This window comes from Haliotis rubra, unplaced genomic scaffold (genome assembly GCF_003918875.1).
Source record: "Haliotis rubra isolate DU_JTF1 unplaced genomic scaffold, ASM391887v1 Scf609, whole genome shotgun sequence".
In the NCBI taxonomy this organism is placed as follows: domain Eukaryota; kingdom Metazoa; phylum Mollusca; class Gastropoda; order Lepetellida; family Haliotidae; genus Haliotis; species Haliotis rubra.
Window position 1 is genome coordinate 267952 of NW_025767312.1, and position 7532 is coordinate 275483.

Below are 7532 nucleotides of genomic sequence, written 5' to 3' on the forward strand. Positions count from 1 at the left end.
TCGCTCGTCACGCCAAAGACCCGTGTTCGATTCCCACATGGGTACAATGTGTTAAGCCCATTTCTGGTGCCCTCCGCCGTGATATTGCTGGAATATTGCTAAAAGCGGCGTAAAACCAAATCCACTCACTCACTCGTTTCGTTTGGAGACGATGGGCTCTTTCTATCGATATATTTTCTACATGTGCTTCGTCCAGCTGTACATAGTTCCTGTGTTTGACAGTCCCTCACATTTTCTTATGACACATCCCACTTTTCATTACCCCCGGAATCCTCTAGACCAAAGAATAGGAGGTTATCCCTTCTCGACTGTGCTTCGAGTTGTTCGACTTTCCTTGTTAACATAACGTTTTCGTCTGCAAGTTTATCTACTTCACGACACATGTCGGCCTGTTCTTTTTTAATGTCATGTATCACTGTTTCAAAAGTATCAAACTTGCTGTTAAGTGCTGTTAATTGATCTTTTATACCTTGTAAAATTGGCCCAAACTCAGAATTACCTTCTTCACCCCTGAAAATGACACCCGCAGCGGAGACTGAGAGCTGACTCTGTCGCGTGGTCCGACCTCTTGGTCCGGGGTTGAGTTCCACGTCACCGCTGAGTTGTAGTAGTAGTGAAATAATTACCAACAATTGTAATTGTCGGGGCAATAGACTTCCGCAAAGTTTAATACCATGTCTTAACTCACTTTTTGTATGCCTTGGGTTGCGTGAAGCGTCCTATATGGGCTCGCAATACTTCAATATTTACTCCCATGCTTGGTGACACGTCCGACTGTCGCCATTACACGTGGCGCCCCCAATCCACATTGCCTAACCAATCGATCCACTTAGTCTCGGTATTGCACAGGAATCTCCTTGACAACCGGTGTAATATGTCAGGGTGAATGAGGGTGGTATGTTGTCTCTAAATATGTCTGACACAATTTTCGGTGTCATTAAGTGAGACAGGGAAGACGAGAATATGACTGCAAGTAAAACAAGACCGTAGAATCTTTATGGTTGTTCCGACATTAACGAGCAAGAGTTTGGAGGCCACGACAAGAATATGACATATTTGTATGCTGGAGGATTAGATGAAAGAGACATGTGAGGCGGGTTTCAAACGAGACCATGACAAATAATTATGTTGGGAGCAGCTTTAGAATTTAGTACCACAGTCCCCTCAAGGTCGAGGTCATTCGCAACGTGTCACCTGACACAGCTACCAGTGAGCAAAACATCTGGGCCACAGTTCAGTGAGTGAGTGAGTGAGTGAGTTAATATTTAACGTCACATCGGCAATATTTCAGCCATATCGTGACGAGAACATTCGATATTGAAATGTAATATATAATATATGTATATTATAAAAACCTGCCAACGAAGGGCAGTAAAACAACTAGAATACACAGTTGGGTGAGTCGAGTTGGGTGTTACGCCGCTTTGAGCAATATTCCAGCAATATCACGGCGGGGGACACCAGAAATGGGCTTCACATATTGTACCCATGTGGGGAATCGAACTCGGATCTCTACCGCTTTAACGTTTTAACCAAAAGGCTACCCCAACGGGCCACAGTTAAACCTCCGGACGAATGCGTTTATCAAATATTGTCTACATATAACAATTTTCGGATAGCTGAATATCTTTAAGAACAGTATTATTTCATTATGCGTAAGGTTATTAGTGGCATTAAAGACATATAGGCCTTCAGCGAATCCTGACGATAACAAGCTTGGCATAAAAAAATATTATATTTTGAGATAAAACATCACCAGACATCATTACTTAATATTTAAATTTTCTACTTTCTTTATTTGAAGCCCAATTTCAAAAGTTATATATATATATGTTCAACTTAACACAAACAATTCAGGAATATCTGCTTAGAACATACGAGGAGGAGGCTCCTAGGTGTATCTTTTGTGACGAAAGCCGCCGAGGCAACAGATTTTGCTTGACTGTGTGGACTCCTCACGGGATTTCATTATCAAGCACTAAATCTGGCAGTTCACACTGTATAGATTCTTATACATATGCTTGAAAACGGTATAAGAATCTATACCGAAACGTCAAGCATATGCTTGAAAACGGTATAAGAATCTATACCGAAACGTCGCCATTGTCAAAATAAAGAAGTTGATCATCCATCTTGTCATCCCTATACCACCAACTTCCAGAATGCCACTCAAACAAAGCTCTCTATACTATCTAAATATAGCTTTGCAACCTATCGGGCTTACACGGGGAAGATTTGCTTGCTACGCGCCTGGAAGCACATACCGTTACGTTACAGCTTAAGACCAGGAAGACGTATAACTTTGTTGTCAAGAAATGAATGTGACATAAAATTACGTTGAAGGAAAGGGTCATAAAGACCTACCACACGGTCGTCACAAAGGGAGAGTCGCATAAAATTACTTTGAAGACAAGGGTCATGAAGACGTGTTAGATTCTCGTCACAAGGGGAATGAGACAGATATAGAGAATCTCACCGAGTGTCTTTTGATATCAATATATCACCCCGAGTTGATAAAGTTACAAATATCCGAGGCTTGCCGAGGATATTTTACTTTTATCAACGAGTGGTTGATATTTTTGATATCAGAAGACACGAGGGTGAGATTCTATTTATCATCAAAAATCACTCTTCATTAGTTTTCATTGAAAAAAGTACATCTCTGACGACCGTTCTGCCATTAGACTTGCAGTGCAGCGATGTCATAGCATTGTGACGCCATCATGCTCATGACGTCATAGCATTGTCAGGGTATTGTACAAAATTTACTGTAAAAACAATATCTCCTAGGAGATATCGTTTGATATCACACAAGCGATATCTCCTGTGGAACACAGTTTTGGATGATAAACATTTATATTCTAGGTTGAGATCGGGAAGACGTATGAGATTGTCATCACCACCAGAAGCGGGCTCTTCAGATACAGAAGCGAAGATTTGGTCAAAATAACCGGATTTGCCGGATCGGCACCCAAGTACCAGTTTCGTCAAAGGTATGAACATTGTACCTACGGCGTGAATACGGCACTGCCACTGAAGCAAATTAAGATCTGAGAAGAACCATAAACTGTTGTAATAAATAGCTGACCGTAGAACGGTATCACCAGTATGACATAGTTACAGCTTCCCAGTCACCAGTATGTACATAGTTACGGCATCACAGTCACCAGTATGACACACAGTTACAGTCGCCCAGTCACGAGTATGACACACAGTTACAGTTTCACAGTCACCAATATGACACACAGTTACAGTCTCCCAGTCAACAGTATGACACACAGTTACGGCCTCTAAGTCACCAGTATGACACACACTTATGGTCTCTGAGTCAACAGTATGACACACAGTTACGGCCTCCTAGTCACCAGTATGACACATAGTTCCGGTCACCCTGTCAAGTAAATAGCTGACCGTACAACGGTATCACCAGTATGTACATAGTTACAGCTTCCCAGTCATCAGTATGACACACAGTGACGGTTTCCCAGTCACCAGTATGACACACAGTTACGGTCACCCAGTCACCAGTATGACACACAGTTACGGTCACCCAGTCACCAGTATGACACACAGTATCGGCTTCAAACTCACTAGTATGACACAGTTACGGTCTCACTGTCAACAGTATGACACACAGTTACGGTTTCACAGTCACCAGTGTGACACACAGTTACAGTCTCTCAGTCAACAGTATGACACACAGTTACAGTCGCCCAGTCACGAGTATGACACACAGTTACGGCTTCTAAGTCAACAGTATGACACACAGTTATGGTCTCTCAGTCACCAGTATGACACACAGTTACGGCCTCCCAGTCACCAGTATGACACACAGTCACGGCCCCCCAGTGAACAGTATGACAGACAGTTACGGCCACCCAGTCACCAGTATGACACACAGTTACGGTCTCCCAGTCACAAGTATGACACACTGTTACGGCATCACAGTCACCAGTATGACACATAGTTACGGCCGCCCAGTCACCAGTATGACACACAATTACGCCATCATAGTCACCAGTATGACACACAGTTTCGCCATCATAGTCACCAGTATGACACACAGTTACGGGATCACAGACACCAGTATGACACACAGTTACGGCATCACAGTCACCAGTGGGACACACAGTTACAGCTTTCCAGTCACCAGTATGACACACACTTACGCCACCCAGTCATCAGTATGACACACATTTACGGCCACCCAGTCACCAGTATGACACAGTTACGGCCCCCAGTCCCCAGTATGACACCACAGTTACAGCTTTCCAGTCACCAGTATGACACACTAGTTAACGGCCACCCAGTCACCAGTATGCACACAGTTACGGTCACGCAGTCACCAGTATGACACACAGATACGGTTTCCCAGTCACCAGTATGACACACAGTTACGGCCCCCCAGTCACCAGTATGACACACAGTTACGGCCCCCCAGTCACCAGTATGACACACAGTTACAGCTTTCCAGTCACCAGTATGACACACAGTTACGGTCACGCAGTCACCAGTATGGCACACAGTTACGGTCACGCAGTCACCAGTATGACACACAGTTACGGCCACCCAGTCACCAGTATGACACACAGTTACGGCCCCCCAGTCACCAGTATGACACACAGTTACAGCTTTCCAGTCACCAGTATGACACACACTAACGGCCACCCAGTCACCAGTATGGCACACAGTTACGGTCACGCAGTCACCAGTATGACTCACAGTTATGGTCACCCAGTCACCAGTATGACACACACTTACGGCCACCCAGTCACCAGTATGGCACACAGTTACGGTCACGCAGTCACCAGTATGACACACTGTTACGGGATCACAGACACCAGTATGACACACAGTTACGGCATCACAGTCACCAGTGGGACACACAGTTACAGCTTTCCAGTCACCAGTATGACACACACTTACGGCCACCCTGTCACCAGTATGACACACAGTTACGGCCACCCAGTCACCAGTATGACACACAGTTACGCCCCCCCCAGTCACCAGTATGACACACAGTTACAGCTTTCCAGTTACCAGTATGATACACACTAACGGCCACCCAGTCACCAGTATGACACACAGTTACGGTCACGCAGTCACCAGTATGACACACAGTTATGGTCACCCAGTCACCAGTATGACACACAGTTACGGTCTCCCAGTCACCAGTATGACACATAGTTACGGCCACCCAGTCACCAGTATGACACACAGTTATGGTCACCCAGTCACCAGTATGACACACAGTTACGGTCTCCCAGTCACCAGTATGACACACACTTACGGCATCACAGTCACCAGTATGGCACACAGTTACGGTCACGCAGTCACCAGTATGACACACAGTTATGGTCACCCAGTCACCAGTATGACACACAGTTACGGTCTCCCAGTCACCAGTATGACACACACTTACACCGCAGTCACCAGTATGGCACACAGTTACGGTCACGCAGTCACCAGTATGACACACAGTTACGGTTTCCCAGTCACCAGTATGACACACAGTTACGGTCTCCCAGTCACCAGTATGACACACACTTACGGCCACGCAGTCACCAGTATGACACACAGTTACGGTTTCCCAGTCACCAGTATGACACACTGTTACGGCATCATACTCATTAGTATGATACACAGTTAAGGCCTCACAGTCAACAGTATGACACACAGTTACTGTTTCACAGTCACCAGTGTGACACACAGTTACAGTCGCAAAGTCAACAGTATGACACACAGGTCCGGTCTCCCAGTCACTAGTATGACACACAGTTACAGTCGCCCAGTCACCAGTATGACACACAGTTACTGTTTCACAGTCACCAGTATGACACACAGTTACGGTCTCCTAGTCATCAGTATGACACCCAATTACGGCAGCCCAGTCACCTGTATGACACACAGTTATGGTCTCCCAGTCACAAGTATGACACACTGTTACGGCATCACAGTCACCAGTATGACACATAGTTACGGCCGCCCAGTCACCAGTATGACACACAATTACGCCATCATAGTCACCAGTATGACACACAGTTTCGCCATCATAGTCACCAGTATGACACACAGTTACGGGATCACAGACACCAGTATGACACACAGTTACGGCATCACAGTCACCAGTGGGACACACAGTTACAGCTTTCCACTCACCAGTATGACACACACTGACGGCCACCCAGTCATCAGTATGACACACATTTACGGCCACCCAGTCACCAGTATGACACACAGTTACGGCCCCCCAGTCCCCAGTATGACACACAGTTACAGCTTTCCAGTCACAAGTATGACACACACTAACGGCCACCCAGTCACCACTATGACACACAGTTACGGGCACCCAGTCACCAGTATGACACACAGTTACAGCTTTCCAGTCACCAGTATGACACACACTAACGGCAACCCAGTCACCAGTATGACACACAGTTACGGGCACCCAGTCATCAGTATGACACACAGTTACGGCCCCCCAGTCACCAGTATAACACAGTTACAGCTTTTCAGTCACCAGTATGACACACAGTTACGGTCACGCAGTCACCAGTATGGCACACAGTTACGGTCACGCAGTCACCAGTATGGCACACAGTTACGGCCGCCCAGTCACCAGTATGACACACAGTTACGGCCCCCCAGTCACCAGTATGACACACAGTTACAGCTTTCCAGTCACCAGTATGACACACAGTTACGGTTTCCCAGTCACCAGTATGACACACAGTTACGGCCCCCAGTCACCAGTATGACACACAGTTACGGCCCCCCAGTCACCAGTATGACACACAGTTACAGCTTTCCAGTCACCAGTATGACACACAGTTACGGTTTCCCAGTCACCAGTATGACACACAGTTACGGCCCCCCAGTCACCAGTATGACACACAGTTACGGCCCCCCAGTCACCAGTATGACACACAGTTACAGCTTTCCAGTCACCAGTGGGACACAAAGTTACAGCTTTCCAGTCACAAGTATGACACACACTAACGGCCACCCAGTCACCAGTATGGCACACAGTTACGGCCGCCCAGTCACCAGTATGACACACAGTTACGGGCACCCAGTCACCAGTATGACACACAGTTACGGCCCCCCAGTCACCAGTATGACACACAGTTACGGCATCACAGTCACCAGTGGGACACACAGTTACAGCTTTCCAGTCACAAGTATGACACACAGTTACAGCTTTCCAGTCACCAGTATGACACACAGTTACGGGCACCCAGTCACCAGTATGACACACAGTTACGGCCCCCCAGTCACCAGTATGACACACAGTTACAGCTTTCCAGTCACCAGTATGACACACAGTTACGGTCACGCAGTCACCAGAATGGCACACAGTTACGGTCACGCAGTCACCAGTATGACACACAGTTACAGCTTTCCAGTCACCAGTATGACACACAGTTACGGCCCCCCAGTCACCAGTATGACACACAGTTACGGCCCCCCAGTCACCAGTATGACACACAGTTACAGCTTTCCAGTCACCAGTATGACACACAGTTACGGTT